The sequence below is a fragment of the Cygnus atratus genome, chromosome 14 (assembly GCF_013377495.2).
Source record: "Cygnus atratus isolate AKBS03 ecotype Queensland, Australia chromosome 14, CAtr_DNAZoo_HiC_assembly, whole genome shotgun sequence".
Taxonomy (NCBI): Eukaryota; Metazoa; Chordata; class Aves; order Anseriformes; family Anatidae; genus Cygnus; species Cygnus atratus.
In genome coordinates this window covers 16,059,335-16,079,921 of record NC_066375.1, presented here as the reverse complement: position 1 = coordinate 16,079,921, position 20,587 = coordinate 16,059,335, and the positions used below count along the sequence as shown (strand labels likewise).

At 40.3% G+C, this 20,587-nt stretch overlaps 1 protein-coding gene across 1 annotated transcript in view; it reads left to right on the top strand.

Annotated features, from left to right (window-relative positions):
• The window catches only part of TENM2 (teneurin transmembrane protein 2), a 511,804-nt gene that overhangs the window by 351,897 nt on the left and 139,320 nt on the right, over positions 1 to 20,587 (top strand).

Below are 20,587 nucleotides of genomic sequence, written 5' to 3'. Positions count from 1 at the left end.
ATGAAGAGTGAAGTTCATACATAATATGCAAAAGCCCTGTGAAGGTGCACTGAATTTTCTCCCTATTCCCTCCATTTGAAGAGAGAGGTTATATGGTCAAAACCAAAATACATCAAACTCAACAGGGTAGATGCTGCTTTCTAAGGAAACCTCACTGTTCATATTAATGATCTTCCATAGGTAATCAATACATCCAGGAGTGAAAGAGAGCTGATTAGCTATTTTATTGCTGCTGTCTCCGTAGGCTAGGCCTGCATCCCAGCATACTCAATACTACAAAACTAAACATCTTTCTCTGTTTTTTCAGCAGAAAACCTCAGAAGAATAACAGGCTTAGTTTGATATATAAATAAAAAGATTGGAAAGCACATGATTTATTGAACTTGGCAGTTATCATACAACAGCTCTCGGTTTGAGTGATTATGCACATGGGAAATGATATACTGCAAGCTGAATATTTTAATCATGTGCATAACTTTGAAGTGATGGATTATGAAATGCATTTTTCCTTGTTATTTAGGTTACTGTAATCTAAAGCAAAGCTTTGCAACGTGGTTATTGCTTTACACAGTTTTCTACAACATTTAAGACAAGAGCTAATGTAAAGCAATGCGTTGACCCTTAGTAATTGATGAATGATCTATCACTTCAAGTCATGACATAAGTGATGCCTTTTGACAGAAGTTTTTGAGGTCTTTTTTCCTGACTAAAGAATGATGAGCACAATGGAGTTGACTAGTGAGCATGAGAAAGCAGGTTTTAGAAAGTGTGTTGGCTCAAGGATTAAATAATGAGAAGTTACCTGACAAGCTTCATGCCATACACAGTAAAGAATAAATGAATTGAAGAGTAGTTGTCAAAACCAGAAAATAGCTGTAATTAATCCTCTGAATAAATTTGGTGGATTGTCTGTGATAATAATTTAAAGTGATGGAAAAGAGAGAAAAGACAGAAAACTAAAAGGAAGCTGCATTGTCTTCAGTGCATTGAGAAGAGCAGTAAGGCAGAAGGGATGTGCTTAAGGCCACCAGCTATAAGCTGACCCACCCATCAAATAGTTGGGACTGCTGTTCTCCAATGGTATGACTTGAGGCACCAAATCATCTCCTTACTGTAAGAAATTTCAAAAACCTTGCCTTGTTCTGCATTTCCCCAGAGGGATGTCTTTTCCTGGCCATGTGCAGAAGTTCAGTCCTGGGAAAAATAAATATTCTCTCTCCCGGGCTAAGAGCAGCAATGTGAAATACCAGCTGTCTGCTCTGCTGCAGCTTGCTTTGGAGCTCCTGACCTACTAAGCCCTGAACTGCTGTGAAGACAAAATAACTCTGTCTTGCTCCAGTCAGTCTGTCAGGAGAAAAAAATGTTTTTCTGTTTTCAAGATGAATAACGTACCAAAATCCCAGTTCTGTCCTAATCTTTAGGACAGTGGGAAAATGAGAGCTGTTAATCTACCAAGAGAGGTGGAAGTCGTAGGATGTTGTTTAAGTTCCCCCCAGACAGGCAGGAGGCAACACTCCACGTTGCACTAACTCCCCCTGTGTATTTTGCTGTCAGAACTTCAAACCTAGGAGAGTCTTTCAAGGTGCTGATAATGTTCTTCTGTTGGATATGTCCACAAAGGAAATTTCTTGCTGTCCACCATAGCAGAGGTCATATTACTGGGGATACATCTGCTAAAAGTAACAGTTACAGAACAAAGTCTTCAAAATTTGCAGTGAATGTTTCTGCTTATTAGGTTTGTCGGTAATTCTGGGCTCTGTGAAGAGGATTTTATCAATGCTAGTGAAGACTATTGTGGGAGTAAATGAAAATGCAATGCTGGCAAATACGTAAATTATATTGAAAGAATACTTTGAAGTTCGCATAGACTTCAGGATTTCTAAATGGATTGTCCTATTATAAAAGAGAATTGGGAATTGAAGCAGTTCATTGAAAACATGCTGTCTGCAGATTTAAACCTGATTTTCAGGCAACTGCCGAAGATTAAGGGTGTCATGAAAAAAATTCTAATCAGGGGTGATTTAAAATGACAGGGAAAAAAAAAGTATCACAGCAGATAGAAAAGAATATTAAAAGTGATTTAGGCATTCCAATTGCTTTTCTGATAATAGACAAATAAAAATAGAATGAATTAAATGACAAAACTACAAATGAATTCACAGGGCATAATAACCTTTGGAACTTTTTGCAACACAACATAATTAATGTTAAATAACGATGATCCTGCTATTTTTAAAAGTTAAACATCTGTCAAAATAGTGACAATATATCTTGTTAAAAGCGATACGTTTTTTTCTTTTCTTCTGGAAGATGCGTACAGATTCATCTTTTAGATCATAAAATACCATCCAAGTGTGGCTATTTAGATAGACTCCTCCTTTATAGGCCAGTCAGTGCCATCATTATCTAGTCTAATTTTTCCAAAATCTTCCAGTGGAACTTATCCTGACTGATTTTGGGGACAAATACCTGCAGGTCCATGTGGCACCAGTCTACTATGATGTGGCATGTGCCTGCGAAAAGTACGCTTGGTGCTGTGTGCAGTTTGTTATCATGGATGTAGTCTTCTATCTAAATTCCATTACGACAACAGAGTTTCTGCAGAAACTTTGACACGTATCAGATTCACCAGCTGGAAAATGAAACAAGCCTTTTTTTGTTGTTGTTACAGGAATAGACACAGGCAAAAAAACTTTACGATTATTTCTATGAAAAAGAGCATTTTAAGCTGTCTCTGTGGCTGTGTGCTGTACTACTTTCAAGAGAGAATCCAAAAAATTCAGTTCTTCAGTTAACTTATTCCTTACGTAGTATACAAAATGTTATCTGCTTATTTAAAGCCAGTATTGTTACCTCTCCGTTTCTTCGGTAGCCTGCTATTACTGAAATACTTAGCATAATTTGGTAGTATTTCACATCATTTTGGTAAATTCCAGCATCCAAGATGTAGATATAATAGTCTCCAATCCTCTTCGAGACGTGTCGTTTCACGAAGCCTGGGAGTTGTTCCCATTGTCCTGGGGTGACATTTGAACAACATAGACTCAGCCACTCAGATGAGGACATCCTGAAGATATTGGACTGGTGGTGAAACCCAGTTACAGGGAAGTAATTTATAAAGTGTCAGAAGGAAAGCATATGCTCCACACACTGTCTTTGTCAAGAGTGTTCACTTCAGAGGTTGAGAGTGATGAAAGCATTTGTCATGTTAAATTAGTTTTTAGCTCTTTAGATTCATGCCAAACTTGGAGAGAAAAATCAACAACAACAAAAAAGCAGGAAGGGAAAAACAATTAAAAAAAAGTGGAGTGGAAAAACAATTTTTTTAAAAAAAGGGGTAAGGAGGGGGAAAAAGCGTCTGCTGTGTTTTCCACAGTAGTAATTCCTGCCAAACATTAAATACCATATTTTTGTAAGCCCCTACCCTGCTCTGATTTCTGCCAATCTTACTTGGAGCATGAAAGACCATCTGACCATCAACATGTTTGTATGTTAAAAATGACGTAATTTTCAAGTATTTACACTTTCATTGGGGGGGGGGCAACTACCAGAATTACTGTTTCCTGTGGAAATGAAAAACTACAGTGGGTTCAAAGGTGCTCCACGTGAAAATAGTATAGTATTAATGTTGATGCTATTTTATCTACTCCTATCCTGTGCGAGATGATACAGGAAAATAAAAGGAAAATGACAAACAGAGAACAGCATGTCTGCACTGCATCTGTAGTACATATGCTACACGTTTATTCCTCAGTGTTATTTGGCCTTAAAGATGCACGAGGCTTCAGATAAATTTCAGTTTTCTTCCTAAACTTGAAATAGTATATTCCCTTCTGTGCTATAGAAAGGGTCGTATTGCCAAAGATTCTCTGGCAGTTATTCAGGCAAATGAAAACTTATTTTTTTTATTTCCTATATATGTATATATTTAAAATTAAAGTCTGAAAAGAGTGGTGCATAGAACAAATATTTTGGTAAAGCTCTTGCTATTAGAAAGCATCATAGTAGGTAGTTTCTGGACATAATACATCTAGGCAAATAGATGGTTAATTTATTTTGTTATCTTTCTCACAATAGTATTCATTTGTTTCTGTGACAGTCAGACAATAAAATTTATGGGGTTTCTGATGAAATTAGGCTTGGAAGCAGAAGTCTCATCTTTACTCTGCATGAAATACGTGCGTGTACCACAGCTTTTACAAAAATGTATTCTTTAGGTGTTGATATCAACTTGAATTTTTTTCTTCTCCAAAATGAGTAAGATATTTGCTAATGCAAGTGGTTGTGTGAAGTTTCTTTTTCATTTGTTCTAATTTCTTCCATTCACAAATGCAGTACTCAAACTGTACCTGCAAACTCATTCAGAGCACTGCCAATGTCACTGCTCCCACAACACAGATATGTAACTGACTGCTTTTAATTTGACTGGCTACCACTTTTGCCATTCACATGAAGAGTATTTTTGAATTTAGATGACATTGATGGTGATATAGGTCCAATTGTCTTTTTGACCCTGATTCTACAGATCAGGATTCATCAAAATAGTTCATACAAGTGGTTACTTTATGTATCAGCTGATTTATTTTGATTTTTTGTTGGTTTTGGTGTTGTGTTTTTTTTTTTTCTGGCAAATGGCAACCTATGCTTCATCTGATTTCTTATGCTGCATTTGTTGTATTTTACTTGTAAAGTCAGAAAACCACTGACTTTGTCTTGTCCAAGCTTCACTGAAATCAAATATGCTCGACATTCTGGAAACCAAAACTGAAAAAAGGGAAAATCATGCAAAGATGGAACCTCTGAGAGGCAGAGGGCATCTGGTTGCCAATCACTGCTACCAAGTTTCACTTGAGTCTTGCATCTTGTGAGATTAGATGGTGACAAAGGGTTCTGTTCTTACATTTGCATTGAAAATAGGTGTCAGTTAGGGGGCAGTAATTGACTTTTAGGATATGCCTGTCACACGTTCAGAAATTCTTGCTGACTGATAGCAGTGAACCTGGGAAAGAGAAAGGAGCTCTGTACAAATAGCGCTGTAAGCTCGCCTGCTGCTAGCTCTGAGCAGGGAGGCTTTGAGCCCTGCAAGGACAAACCGCTGGCCCCTTCCCCTAACAAAATTCAGCCCTCATGCTGGGAATGGCAGGGCCTGGCTCCAGGAGTGTTAGATGCGGGGTTCCAGCCTAGCAAGCATCCTGTTCCACAGCCCAAAGGTGTGGGAGAGCCATTAAGCGAAGGAGATGATTTTCCTAAACAAGCAATGTGCTCCTGCTGTCTCTGCATAATGCCACAAAGAACAGGAGGATTTTTATGGGAGGTTACGTGGGTATAGCTTGTCTGTGCTTTTCCTGGGTTAAAAATAAAAGCTCGATGTAGAGATTTGTTCCAAGAAAAGCAATGCACATATTGTTTTGCCTAGCAGAGATCTCAGAGATAATGGAAGCAGCTACCTTGCAGCACGCAGGGGCAGTTTTATCTGCCCATTCAATTCTCCTTTTGTCTTTGCTGAGGATTTTCATACAGTAAACCTGAGCACTTGAAGCTAGAGTGAGCCTAATGTTTCTATAACTCACAAAGTGCCATCAGGTGCTTAGCACTTGAAATTGAAAACACTTTCTGCTTAGCTACCAAGATAAAAAAAAAAAAAGCCTGCTTGGAAACCTCAGCAAGAGACAGGAGACCAAGATGATGTTTTGTGTTGGGAGTCAGAGGGGTTTTGCATGGGTGTCTGTCCGTGTTTTTAATGCATGTTGCACAACACAATCCAGATAAGTCCCAAAAAAATACTTTCCACAGGTTTCATGGATGCTGGTAGTTAGAAGAGTTAAAAGATCCTGCTGTGAACTTGAGAAAAACAATGCATCAGTCTAGCTGCTGCATGCTGTGGCAGAGGTTAGTACTATTAAAACAAGTGATGTAACAGGATAACAATGGCTAACCTGGAAATTTTAGAGAAACAGTCTTTAAAATTGCTGTTGTTGTTTTGATTTCCTTTTTCTATTCAAAGCTGCAAGAATAGCTTCGTCGGGGGTGCTGTTTCCCTGACTTGTAGCAGCGGTGCTGTTCCGGATGCTGTACTGTGCTTCACATGCACTGCTGTTGCCCTGCCCCTCCAAAACGAGGAAATATCCTGGGTTTCGTAATGGCCTGTTCTTACTTTGATCAGCACAAATACTGATTTTTTTTTTTTAGTAGTGTAGGATTTAATCCCAGAATCATAGGTGTGAAGGCAAAAGATCATCAGTGCAAAGAGATAGCAGAGATAAGCAGATGCAGAACAAGTGTTCTAGGAAAGGACATCAGGGGAAAAAATGATGAAAAAGCTTTGAGACAGTTTACTGAGACATGCTTTATAAGCTGGCCCAACATACTGAAATGAGCCCATCTTTCAGAGGAAGGGTGAGCATAAGTGATATTGAAGATTAAATTTTGCTAATATCATGCTAAGTCAGATGTACCTATCAAATAAATCTGCGGTCATTTTCTCTGAAAAGTCAATGTTCAATATCAGTGTAAAATGTCTCAGTTCTCCCTAGGGAAACGTTGCTCTGTGAGCTGCTATTTATGCTGAGATCACCAGTTGATCACTTATGGACTCATTTATATTGGTTATTTGGTGCTGTGCTTCTTTAACTGATCGTGTTGGTTTGCACTTAGTGTGCTTACAGATTTTATTCGTTTAAGTGTAGAAGTACATGATTGCTTTAGGATTATAACTATTGCTCAATGGGTAATAGCAGATCAGAAGATGTGACATGGATTCTGTAAGTGTAGCTAACGTAGCTGTTAGAACACTATTATGAAAGCCATTTAAAAAAAAAGCACACAAATAAAAAATTTAAGTGTACTAAAGAGATAAGAATATTTGAGGAACTTGCGGGAAGACAAAATATCAAAGTAGGAATTAAATTCAGGTTGCGAAAATGATAGGGTAACAGACTACAGAAATTATGGAGTAAAAAGTTGAACAGTGGGAAGAGGAATGACACGTCACTATAAAATGACAGAAAACTTAATTTCAACACATTTAGTGGTGAATAATCTCCTTTCAGTAACCTAAAAAACTGTTTAAGAAACAATTTTCAGGTTCATTTCAGCTTTTGCTTGTTCAGGCTTTAATTCTATGCAGTCTTGCTGCATCTGTGAGCTGCCAGCTCACTTCAATACTAAGGTACCAAAAAACAAAACAAAACAAACAAGCAAACTCAGTTATTTTATGAAGTCTGTATGTCCAGTAATAACGTTGTTGACTTGCAAAGGTCAGTGAGTCTGAATACCTAGCACACCATGTTCGTGTTATGTTGTGCCTTGTTATTAATGCTCTGTATGATACCCTTGTAGTTATAATCAGAAAAACACTATTTTCCATGACAGTCTATCTGATCCCTGAGACAAATTTCGCACTCTAGATTTAGGTTTCTCAATTATACGATAATTCGGGTTGGAAGGAGTCTCTGGAGCTCTTTAATCCGACCGCCTCCTTAAACCTGGGTCATCGGTAAAGTCCAGTCTGGTCTTGAAGACCTCCAAGGGCACAGACTGTGCTGTCTTGGTGGGCAGCCTGTTCCACGGCTTGTGCTTGATATTTCCTTATCCGCAGCATGCATCGTTACACCCTTTGTATCCCATCCTCCTGCCAGTGTGTGGAGCCTGGCTTCCCAATGGCCTGCAGGGACTGCCAGGCTGCTATTTGGCCCTGCAGCCTTTGTTTCTCCACGCTGGACAAAGCCAGCTCGCCCAGCCTCTCCTCGCAGGGCAAGTGCTGCAGCCCCTGACCACCCTGGTGGCCTCCGCTGGGCTTGCTTTGGTTTACTGATGCCCTACTCCTACTGGGCGGGCCCAAACTGGCTCCAGTTATCGCAGAAGCCGACTAATGAGCACTGAGCAGATGGGGATAATGGTCTCCTGGCTGTGCTTCTGTTCCTACAGCCCAGGATGCTGCTGCCCTTCTTTGCTGCCAGGGCGTGCTGCTGGCTTACGGTCAGCTCTCCGGCCAGCGGCACCTCGGGCCTCTCCTGCAGAGCTGCCCCCTGGCCAGTCCCCAGCTTGTGTCACTGCAAGGAGTTAGGGCTACTTTTAGTGATGAGAGGCATCTTCGCCTGAAAAATGACAAGTGCTGAACTCTAAGACGTGGGCCTTTCACTGAGTATGAATGAATGTTTCTTTTCCACAGCAGAATTTGACCATGACGGTTATAGGAAAGCCAAAGCCTGTTTTATTTAACAGCATATAGGTAATATTCTTAATATTCAGGAAGTTCTCTTCTACTTTATTTCTCATAATCATTTCTGACATCAGAAGCTTGAATTTAAACACCAAAATAAAGAATGCAGGTGGTTAGAAAAATCATGTATTGAATTGTATGGTGAGCAGATTTGATAATGAGAGAATCACTGTTGAGACCTGCCATGTGATTATTAGACATTATTAATGTCTTTATCTTGGCTATTACTAAATAAACAGTAAACAAGCATTTGTATTAATATTACTCCTGAATGGCAAAAGAATTTCGTTCTCATACGTTGATGTTACAGAACCTTGCTTAAAACTTTCAAGATGCTCTGTGTTTATTGGTTTGTTTTCTTCTTCTGGAATGTCCAGATTTATCCTGCTCTGTTGCGTTTAATTTTTAAAAAGTGATATACATTATGCATAACAGTGCTGCAGTTAATTTAAGCTTTTTTTAATTTACTGGTTGGTTGATCAGCTGATTTCTTCCCACATTTTTCTTGCTAAGTACTTTCTGAGGAAAGACAGAGAATAGAAGTATTAATGTACAAATGCCACTGGAGTGGAATAGGTTCCCCCTTCGCCAGATGAGAACAGATTATCTGTTCTTGTGGTCCTTTGTCTTGTAGGAATTGACCTGGTTTAGACAAAGACTCTGAAAGGGCAGTCAGGCTATTGCATATCTGCTGCCTCTTCCTGTATGCGAATAGCTGTTTTGTTTAAACCTGAGCGTACTCCACAAGCAAAAAGGGTTGCTGGAAGATTTTGGTATTGATATGCTGAGAAAATTAATAGATGTTGGAATAATCTCAGGAGCACATAGCAAGTGTCCCAATGTCATAATAAGGGCAGATGTGAACTGAGAGTATCTCAGCTGGTCTGTGGTAAATGCAAAATACTTTAAATAGTATTTAGGCCTTCAGTCAAGGAGGTGTCATGAATTTCACAGCCTGTGTACCAGAGTAAGTCGATGCACCACCATAGTCCCACCTATCTTGCTGTATTGCGTTAGCATGCTTATATCATACAACGGCTTCTCCAAGGAGAGAACTGTGCACGTTTGTTAGACTGCAGTGCAGAGCTGAAACCTACAAATGCAGAGAATCACGTTAAAACTGGCCACAAGGCAGCAGCGATCTTAAGGAGAAGAGGGATGCAATTTAGGCCCCTAAGATTTATTGAGGCAAAAGTTTATTTTACCCGTTGTTTCTTTCTTTGTGTGTGTGTGTATAGGTATCTCCTTCTACATCTTGAGACTCCATTAATCATTGAAATGCAAGCCTCCAGCCACATGAGAAAAGAGGAGGAAAAACCCCATAATGGAGACTGCTTGTTAAGGACAAGCTTAGGATTATGATTATTCTTACTTTTGCATGCAGACTTTCAAACTTTTTTTTGGCTCTTTTCTGTCATTTTAACTCTTGAAGTAATATTACTGTCTTTATAGCCTGAATTATTTTGAACCTTAAAAACATCAAAATTCTTTAACGTGGGCCAGGGATTTGGGACTTGGTTCATTAAGAGTGTTAGGGTCTTTTTCACAAGATGAATTTTTCTGCACCTCTGGAGGCTTCCTGAAAATCCTAAAATAAATAATAGAAAAATAGTGATTTAAAACCTAATTTCTAATACAAACCAGACCTGGCTGTCTAGATGAAGAATAAGCTTCAATAAATGGAAGACAGACGCAACCCTCTTCAGTATGAAGAGTAGCGAGGATGCAGAAATAGAAATAGGTTTTTCATTACATGAGGGATTATGTTTGGGCCAGAAGTGCCAAATATTCTGTGGACCGCAGCTGCACTTTCTGTCTGCTGTTGTATTAGCTGGTAATAGTAAAACAATGATGTGATGGTAGAGACAGCTATTTGTTCTCAGAAATACAGAAAAGTTGTTTTCCTTTTCTTTGCTCAGATTGCCATATTGTTCTCCGTGGCATATCTTAAAACTTCTATCCTTTTTGCAACAAATGGGCTACAAATTAAAATACACATCGTCCTCAAACACCACCTGAAGATGCACATCCAGCTGCTGATGTGCTCCCTTAGCCAAGTTCTCCCGTCCTCCTGACACTCCGTACTCAATTCAGGGGCACATTACTTGCTTGCACAACCTGGGTCATTGCAATTGGCAAAGCAGCCATGGGCAAATGCTGCCAGTTAGGCCTGCAGCTAAGGAAGTGTGCAACTATTACTGAAAGCAGGGAATTTACAGACATGCAGGAAAACGGCAAGATGCATCTTGCCCCTTGACTGATTTTCTGTCATTTGATCAGCACAACCCACCGTCATATTAACACAAGCTGGGAATAGTATTGGTTTCAGGATGCACTTTGGTGCAGGGTTTCACTCAATCTCATCTTAGAATATTCGTGAAGGGAAATACTGAGGTTGAAAAGCTGTGATTTTCATCACTTCTTTCACATTTTATATGGATCTCTGCAGAACAAGTTTTATCTTTTGCTTTAGCACAAATAAAGGTTTAACAGCATTTAATAGAAACAGTTTTCTTCATCTGTGGGGTTTTTTCCTGTCAAAACTCTCTGCATGTTGTTTCTATAAAACCACTGTGAAAACCATCTGCTTAACTCTATTTCACTGTGCTATGAAGTATTGCTTTAATATGTTGTTTGACTTTTTAAAGTGAGCATTCATAAATCACTCATCTTTTCCTTCCATATTTACCAGAAGAAAACTGTAAACAGCCAGAACAGGAAAAAGCTTTTAAACACAGCGCAATTTGCTTGACATTTTCTTGAAACTCCTGGAATAGGAGATACACGACAGGTAAATTGAAATAGAATTGAAACAGGAATTTGCTTTGCCGTGACTCGGTATGCATTTGAAAACGTGCCGTTTGGAAGCCAGCGTTCTTGATTTCGGGAATGGAACATTTCCCAATTCCTGAATACCAGCTTCAAGGCTGTCTGCAAACGAGCCTGAGTCTGAGGTAGGACACCTCACATTTCAGCTACTTTGGGTAGAGCAGCATTTTGCTGATGAGTTATGGGGAAAAACTGCTGGAAATACTCAGATACTCTAAGCACATCTAAAGCTTTAAAGCAAAATTTTGTTTTGCTGGTTGATGGTTGGATTCAGTCTTCTGCAAGCATGTGGTGAGGTGAGGAGGCAGCACAGATTTTTCACCTCCTCCTCTCTTAAAGTTAGTTCACCTGGATTCGATGATCCATTTCTTCCCTGCCCTTGGCAGTGGCGCACACACCACTTCACAGGGTCTCTCTGGCACCATCAATCTGTTGTATGAGGTTGCAAATCAAAAATTGGGTGGGATGCCATGCTAGGAAAACAAATAGTACCAGTGTCCTAGCCAAGGAGCAACAGATGGGGCTAAATTCTGCTATCGCTTTAGTAAATCCAGCTAGAAAATCTATAACCAGCTTTTTCTTTACTTAAACTGAAATAAACTAAGTTCCAAATCTACAAAAGGAATTCCACATATGACCTCATAGCATTTGATAATTTTAGCTCTGTAATTGATGTTGGGGTTGGTAGGTTTCTTTTAATTGTCTCTTTTTCTTTATTTTTTCTAATTGTTTTTCCATATTGGCAGTTTAATTCTTGACTGTTTGGACATCTAGCTGACCCAGATATTGCTGGTGTCTTCCAACAAAATGCAGTTTTAATTACACACTTGGATTTTAAGGGAAAACATATTCTGTGGTACTCTCATAATTAAACAAAAGTTCATGTAACCACCATTATTCTAAATTTTATTTTCCCTAAGAAAAAGTGAGCATCTTATTTAGGAACAACAAAAAATTTGTAAGTTTTATTTATTTGCAAAGCAATAGCTGCTGTGATTGAAATTAAACATGGAATCATGCTGCTTCTGATTAATTCTAGTGCAGAGGAGCCAAAAAAAAAAAAAAAGACTTGATTTTACTTCAAATAGGCTAAATTAGCTTTTGGTAAATAATGCTAGTTGAAAGAATTGAAAAGAGAAATTGAAAGACAAAAGTTTTATTTCTGGCTCCATAACATTGCATATTCAAATTCAGCATGATTCGAGATTTTTTTTTAAAGTGATTCAAGTTAAGGCTACGATTCACTGTTTTTTAGAATGCAGACCACTAGTATTTAATTTTAATTTAGCTTCTAAGTGCTTACTTTACTGTGGGGAAAGTAACTGTTGTTATTCCTACATCCCAGATGACTAAACTGAGTTTCAGTAATGTATGTATTTTACACTGCTGTGAAAAAAGGATCTTGGGGCTGCTGGTTTTGAGTGTCCTTTTTTTAGAGTAGTATCAGGCTCTGCGGTATTTAAACAGACTGTAATAACTAGAACAAAAAGAATAGCACTGGGTTTCAGAAAGAAACCATGGTGCTAGTCGGTAAAGTATGGTAGACAATTCAGGTATATTAAGGCAGCAAAGTAAGATAGACAATTCATGCCTGTTTTTAGGCAGTTTGGGAGGAGATATCTGTGTGTGTTAACATTTGTGTCTGTGGGTAATGTAACTAACCAGCTCTTCACCAAGTGCTGGAATAATATAAAATTCAGTACGCTCCCTTTCCAAAGAATCCTAAATGTTCACATCACATTTAGAGTATGTTATATTTCCAGAAGAGACACTGATAAAGAGCAGTTCCTTCAGAGCAGGAGTGAAGCTGGACCACTTGGGAAATCTTTCAGTGCTGCTCCTATGGTGAGAGTAAATGGCAAATATTAGGTTCTGGGCTATCACTCTAGTGTCTTCTATTAGCAGGATGTTCCCTTTAAACAATAAAATTAGTTCAAGTACAGTCTAATGTGATGGAAACTATAGCGATAATAATTAAGTATTTTATACTAATGCTCTTTTCTGAGGGAAAGAAAACAAGTTTTATTCAATTTCCAGTAAAGCTTGATGAAAAGAATTTTATGGAACAAGGGAAAAGAGCAGCATGTTACTTCTGCATTTGGATTAATTTTCTTTTGGAGGGAGAAGATCCTAAACACTAGTGAAGCTTTCAAAATTAGTCTGCTTTCACAGCAATCTGTCCTTTCCCACCTCAGGTTTACTCATCCATTTTCTAAAGCTGATACTTCACACCTTTCAGTGCTATCACGTGTAGAACTAGTTCTGTTTTGTATGTGTTACTGTTAGCAGTGGAAATGTTTTCTCATTTAAGAATCTGCAGGAATCTTGCGCCTGATTCCAAGGGAAATAATTTGTAAATTACTACTGAAAATAATTAGAAGACTAATAAGACAAGAAAGATAAAATACAAGGATAAGTGAATATTACCAATACCTTTTTCTTTTTACTGTTGACAACTCCGTTTGCTACCATTCTCAAGTTACTTTAAAATTTTTACGTTTTTTGGAGAAGACAGTCAATAATTGGATCTTGACAACGAGATCGTGATGCCATCCTTATAACCTGATATAGATTAATTGGGAGTGGTGTTGCAAAGCTGTATGAAGTCACTTGTGTTTCCACCGTACAGATTCATAAAACTAGATTGATTTTTTTTTCCCCTTGACCATTAAAATTTTACTCATTAGATTTTTTTTTTCACTTTCTTTGGATAGCTTTGTATTGCTTATCTGCAGAATTAGTATAGAAATGTACAAGTTTTCTTGTTGGTGTGTATGAATTGAAACAGCTGGGTACGTCTTTACTGCTTTCAAGATTGCTCAGCAAGTGCTTGCATTCTGGTGCCACAGCACTGGTACGCATCGTATCGTGCTACTAACAAATTCAGTGTGCCTTCAATCCACAGCATTCGTGTGCCACCTCCTTAATGCAGTACTCACACAAGACTCCCGAGCCTTTCTTCCTCCCTTCCTCCTGTCCTGTCCTTGTCTTCCCGGGCCCCACGTCTTTTGTCATTTTTTGTCACAGCAAGTATCTTACGTCAGCTAGACGCCAAAATGTGTGAATGAAGGAACACATCATTTACCTGATTATATAGAAACCTTCCAAAAGGGCAAATAATAATAAGAAAAAGGCAATTAATTTACAAGGTAGATGATGAAGATGGAAATCTCTCTCACTCCCCCCTTATCAGTAGGCAACCACCAAATCTCCAGCCCACATGAAGGCTGCCATCAGAACACAGTTCTAGCAACAAGAAACTCATCTTTGTCTTTTTTGGGGGAAGGAAGGGAAGAACACCAGCCCTGTTAGGCTCTGTCTTCGGACTTTTTGTCAGCTCAGTCCCCCTGACGTCAGTGCCATAGGTACACAAGAGTGAAGATGCTGTGTCTGACTGGGAACTGCTCAGGTTGTAGTTTTAGCTTTTTCTTTTTTTTTTTCTTTTAACTCTTTTCGTCTTTACTTTTCTGCCTACGACAGTATTTCTGACAAATCCAAAGCGAGCACATGTAACACGTGCGGTTGCTGGAATAACTTCTTACAGGTCTACTGCATTGACATTCACCTGTACTGCACCACCGGCACTGCCTGCCACATTACAGTAAGTGTTTTTTGTTACAATGCTGCGTTACTAGTGTGCCTCTCAACTCACTAGAGGAACACACAGCGTGGCAGGGCTTATGGCAGCTGCCTGAGGGCAGGGCGGCCGGAACTGGCCTGAACCGGCCAGGCTGCAGGCCTCGGCAGGCAGGGCGTCCAATCAGGGAGAGCGTTGTGCTGGCGGCACCCAATCACGGGGCCCATGCTGGGCAGAGAGCCCGCCCTCAGGCTGGTGCCGTGGGGCTGCGTGGCAGGGCCTGTCTGTGGGCCCAGCCGAGGTGTGCGGCGTGCCAGCGCGGCAGGCAGCACCCTGGTGCTAGAAGGAAGCCAATTCACATCAGTTCCCAGCTCACAGTACATTTATTTTGCCCACAACAGATAAACAGCCCCAGAAAGTCCAGCAGAGAGCATCTCACCCTGTTTGTAACTGGGTGAAGAGCCAGGCTTTCCTGGACAACTTTTATATTCAAAATCCGGAGCTCAGGGTTCAAAGGTTTACATTAACTCCAAATTACGCAGAAGGTGCTGATGAAAAGCTACGGAGGGAATGATCCTGAGTTAAGACTGACCAGTTTATTTCGATTTCTTCCTTTGGTCTCACTGCCAGACACGGACCTGTTGGCCCAGAGGTACCCCACAGCTCACAGAGCTGACGGCTGTGAGACCCATCCTAAGCAGAGAGTAAAAATTGTTTCTTGGTTCTTACATAAGAAAGCTGCAGGAGTCACACTAGTATACATCAGTTTTCCTTGCAAATACTAAGGACTTACTGCCGTTTTATCTAGATATAACTAAAGCTGGTGTGGACGAGGTCCCAAGGCTTTCATACAGTCCCACTGCATTTTTCCCTGAGGCAGTAAATGTCATTTCCCTGCTCTGCATGCAGTTACTGAGCTCCAGTTAGCCTGCATTGTTCTTGGTTTTCTTCCAGTTGATTCATGTTAAGGTGTAATGTATTTGTGGACTTCATTGGCTCTAGTTGGTCACAGAGAATAAAATCGGTGCAGTGAGGGATGTCAGGCCCAGGATGCAGGGCCATGGGGCACATTGTTCCCTCCCGTTCACATTGGGTGCTGCTACTGACACCTTGACACACGGGAACACTGGTCTCGGAACACTGAAATTATTCAGAGTTACTTTTGTTTCAGTAACTTCTGTAACGAAACCATAATACCTTTGCCATTGAATTTACATGACAGACCTAGTGAATATTCTAGAAAATTATATGGCTAATTAGGAAATACCTAAAGGACTGGTTGCAGCTACAGGTGAAATGCGTGCAGCATGGCCCTATTTTGCAAAATTTATTCTCACAATTATGGCTATCAATGTTGGTGCAGCTATTCTAAAAATTCAAACCTCCCATTGTGGATAAGGTTTTATAGGCTTTTTCCCCATGTTCTGATATTTTAAGGATTGCTAAGTTGCTAAGATACAGGCAGAAGAGTAAGTTTACTTAATATATTTTGTTGAATACATTCTATGAAATATTACATGTGGTTCACTATGTTATATCTGAGGATTTGCTGAAGGTAGATTGTCATAAAGATTTGTATGAACTTGATTTGTGATTGCATTATTCCTTTTTCACATTGAAATCACTACATTGAAAATAATTGGCTTACATGAACAAGATGAATTTGGCTCTTTATCTTGAAATGAAATATGTGCACTTTTCTGTTTGGCATTTCCTGTACCTTAAGAAAAATCAAAAGACCAATTACATCAAATTGCACTATTAAAAGAAACATTTTTTGGTCTGTACGGTAGAATTGATCTGAAACATTTATGTGCTCAGAATTTTCTCAAAAGCATACTTTTTCTTGCCCTGTATTTAAAAATTGATAACTAAGGGGAAAAGACTGTTGAGTTATAAAGAGTATTTTTTTTACTTGTAATTGTGTCATCCACTGGTAAAACATAATTGAACTCAAGGTTTGCATTTGCAAATGACCTTGACTCAAGTTTTACAACTCAAAGAATTTGTGTAATGGCCTAGATTGTCTAGAAGGCCAGAATCACAACAGGGCAAGAACTGTGTAGCTCCCACTGAGGACCAGAAAGTGACTTTCTGCCCCTTCAGGGCTGATGTTGGGCTCGTTTTACAAAGAAATTCAGTATGAGGTAGCAGTTCAGACTGAGGCTGGATGATCTTAGGAGTCCTGTTCTTGCCCGTGGCTCCAAGAACGAGGTTGTGAACTCTTGGGGGTACCTGGCTCAGCAGCCTCTGGGAACCTATAGCCTTTTATTGGCCCTGGCTTTGGGGATAATCTCTGCTCCTTTGCTTTCTGCATGTGAAGGATTTTTTATGTCACCGGGATGACATTGCTTTGTTGCATGTGCTGCATGAACACTGAAATAGTTCCTACAAGGGCACAGATGGCTCTAGCAGGACTGCTTGGTGCACACAATTCCCAGGCTAACACTACTTGTAGTGCAGAAGGTCTATTGGTTATGGAAATAATAATGTATTTCTGTCAGTCCCCTTTGCTCCTTCCTCTCTTCTCCCTCTGCAAAGGGAGGCTGCAGGCTCCTTTTTTTTTTTTTTTCCTTTGATGCAAGTTTTTAAACTTTATTGGATTTTTTTCTGAGTGGAAGAGGAGGGAAAAGAACAGGAGAATGATTACATACCATTAAGTGCCTGAAGATGAACATCCTCAGTCTTAATTTCTCACCTTTAAGTCACTAATTTTCTCTTGAGTAAATTCTTTCCCAGAAGCGTTAGTGACAAAAGCAGTTGTCCGCATGGATGTCTCCTTTGTAAGCATGCCTTGGGTTTTGTCCCAGGGGTGCTTAGCCACATTTGTGTCACATGCTGAGTATTGCATAAAGCACTTTGGGGAGTGAACGTTCATCGCAGATTTGAAGTATGGCACTTCCATACATTCACGAGTTGATTGGAATATATGTTGTTCTTTCTAGTAAGTTCTTCAGGGATTTTTTAGAAGGCATAAGTCATTGACTTTGTGCTTGCTGAACAGATAGAGTAAGCTGTCTGCCTGTGTCTGGCAATTCTCTTCCCCAGCTTCCTCCTTACAGCCTCTACCTCCCCTCACTGAGCTGTATTTTCCCATAGGTGTGTTCAGGTAGGATGAGGGGGGAAGAAATGATGAAAATAATTTCTCCTGTTAAAAACACTTCTCCCCAAATACACTAGTCACTCTTACAACTAATATGGGTGCTGTTAAATCCCTGAGACGAGAAGTAGCTGCTAGTTACCTCCCGTATCATTACCCCGGGCAGAGTTGTGCATGCAGACACGGGCTCCCAAACAACAGAAACCTTTGTCCAGCGCTCAGACTCGGCTCGGAGCGGTGCGAGGCACCCGGCTGGGAGCGCAGCCACCCCGACACGGCTGCTGCGAGGGACTTGGCTGCCAAGCTCAGCTTCCTCTGGCAGGGGCTGCGGCTCCAGGTCTGACAGCCGGCCAGGTGTATGTCCCAGGAGTTTGTAAGCTTGTACCTGTCAATCAGGCTATCCTAATTGGGCTGTGGGCGTGGGGAATTTCACCTTCTGCCTCCGCTTGCTGGATAAGGAATTGTATGGCATTATGAATGGGGAAACATTAGTGGTTTCCTAGCTGGCAGGTCAGGGTTATGTTGGCAGTGCAGAATCCATAGGAGACGCAGTGTAGCTACATGTGTCGTGTGTCCCTGGGCACCAAGTTTTTTGCTTTGTTTTGTTTGTATTCTGTCCTTTTTGGCTATTTATGGTTCTGCTGGTTTGTAGAAGCAGAATTCTAAACCAGGGTCACGACGCAATAGCTCTTTACTGTATTCTTGCAGTCTTACTGTAGTCCTTGCGTCCCTGCAGGACTAAAATGATGTTGTGTATACATATATTTCGATATCTGCTAGGATGTTAAGGATATCGAATACGATTAAGAAATTGATACTATGTAAAATACCACTTGAAGGGGAAGGGTGTTGTAAGCAGTCGTGTCTTTAGATGTTCTCCTTTGGGGCAACCTGTGTTATAATGACCTTATGGGAATTTCACTGACTTGAAGGAGGCCTCAACCTGCGAGGTATTGGTTTCTGGATTTCTTAATTCATCTGCTTGGTAACGGCTCACATTCATCTTATTCTGCCCTTTATCTTCACTCCCGTAGATGCTCTAAAATAGAGGAAACTCGGTGATCAAATAAATGCTTCCTTTTAACTTGGAAAAACATATATGATTAAAAAATAATTTAGAATGGAACTTCCCATTATTGCTGGTGCTATTGTGAGAACTGGGCTGGCAGCCATGCAGTTACCTCCTCGCCAGAATGGGGCATAACCAAGTTTGTTTAGCAGGCTTTTCAGAAGTGTCAGTCCTTACATTGAAAGCTCCTATTCTGTCACCTGTTTTTAAATGCTTCAAATTTAGGAAGCCTGCTGCAGATGGTATCAGTGGTTTTACTGTTCTGAGGCCTTGGGCGAATTCATTTGAATTGCTTTGAAACGGCATATTCAAAATTCAATAAAATAAGAGGGTCTGATGGTGCAGCTGCAGCAGATCCCCTCCAGCTGGGTAAGCTGAGATGGTTTCAAGGCCCTGGACTAGCAAAGCCTGGGTGTGATACGCAGATTATACAGCTAGCTGCCAGGGAAGAGGTTTTGGCAGGCTGGGTGCAGCGATACCCCCTGCCAGGAGACTTGGGAGTAACAGTGGCTTTCATGCTACGTGGCATCTTTTGCTGGCTTTCCGAGACAGAAATTTGTTGGTGCAACAGTGGCTGCAGGCCAGTGGGAGGGGATTGCCTCAAGGGTAAAGGGATGGAATGTAGGAAAAACAATAAAATCAAAATGCTCTAGTTGTTTTCAAAGTGATTGGCTATCCCGAATGCCTTGGTATGGATCCAAAATGATCTGCTCTGTGGGCGGGTTTTGTTAAATTGCATTCAGAAATCATATTAGCCCTTGGGCAAATACCCTTGCTTTTATGCATGCTAGGCAAGTCACGTGCACTCAAATGGAATTCACATGGTGCTTTAGTCGAAAAGCTAATGTCAGTCATCATACCTTTTATGCATATCCAGTCCCTTGGTTCTTTATGCCCATTTAAATATGCAGAAATGCTTTTTATTATTACCTTGCCTGTAAAGCATTGATATATATATGCAGGGTAATTTATTGCACTATAGACCCTTCTCCGCATATCTGTTTAGCACTCACAAATTTAAATTAAAATCGTGAGGCATAAAATATTTTGGTTGTTGGGTTCTGGTTTTCTGAGATTTCTGCTGTTAAACTGTGAAAGCAATTCCTTTATGCACTGTGCATCCGTGCTTTCCAAATAACTACCAGTGTAGCAGTACATGCCTTATCTCTGTAGCATTGTAGTGCCGGTGTCCTTGTGAGCTCCACGGTTCTGGCACAACCAGCACAGTGCCTAAAGGTGAGATAATCAGAGAATGCATGCAGGGACGTTACTTGAGCATCATGTCGTTGGACTGCACAGTACGTCCCTAGTTACTGAAAGGGCTACCATGAAATTTAATTTGGAATTTTACAGACACATTTTGAATTGGAAATCTCTGTAATAACTTTCCCTTTGCTCAGCCTTTTAACTGTGAAATTCAGTTGGGGAGTTTTGAAGCAGCAGGTAGTGTTGCAGCACTCTAGAGGGATTTTGCCAGAATTCAGCTAAAGTGCTTGCAAGTGTCATTTCCATATTTAACTAATTTTGGGTTTTAATTAGCTCCATGTGAAAAATGAGAGTTCACGCTGAGCTAAGCTGTCAGCGTAGAGTCTTGTTTCCTGTCTAGCCTCTCAGGACAATTATTGCAGCATCCTCTGTTTTTTTCAATGAGAGTGCCTAGCCGCTGCTCTTTCAGTCCCTCCCATTGTTCCCGACGGGAGCGAGCAAGTGTGTTGTGTCTGACGTGCTAAAATGGGGGAGATAAGTTCTGAAAATATTTCAAATACAAAATTGGTTTAGTAAAGGTTCAAA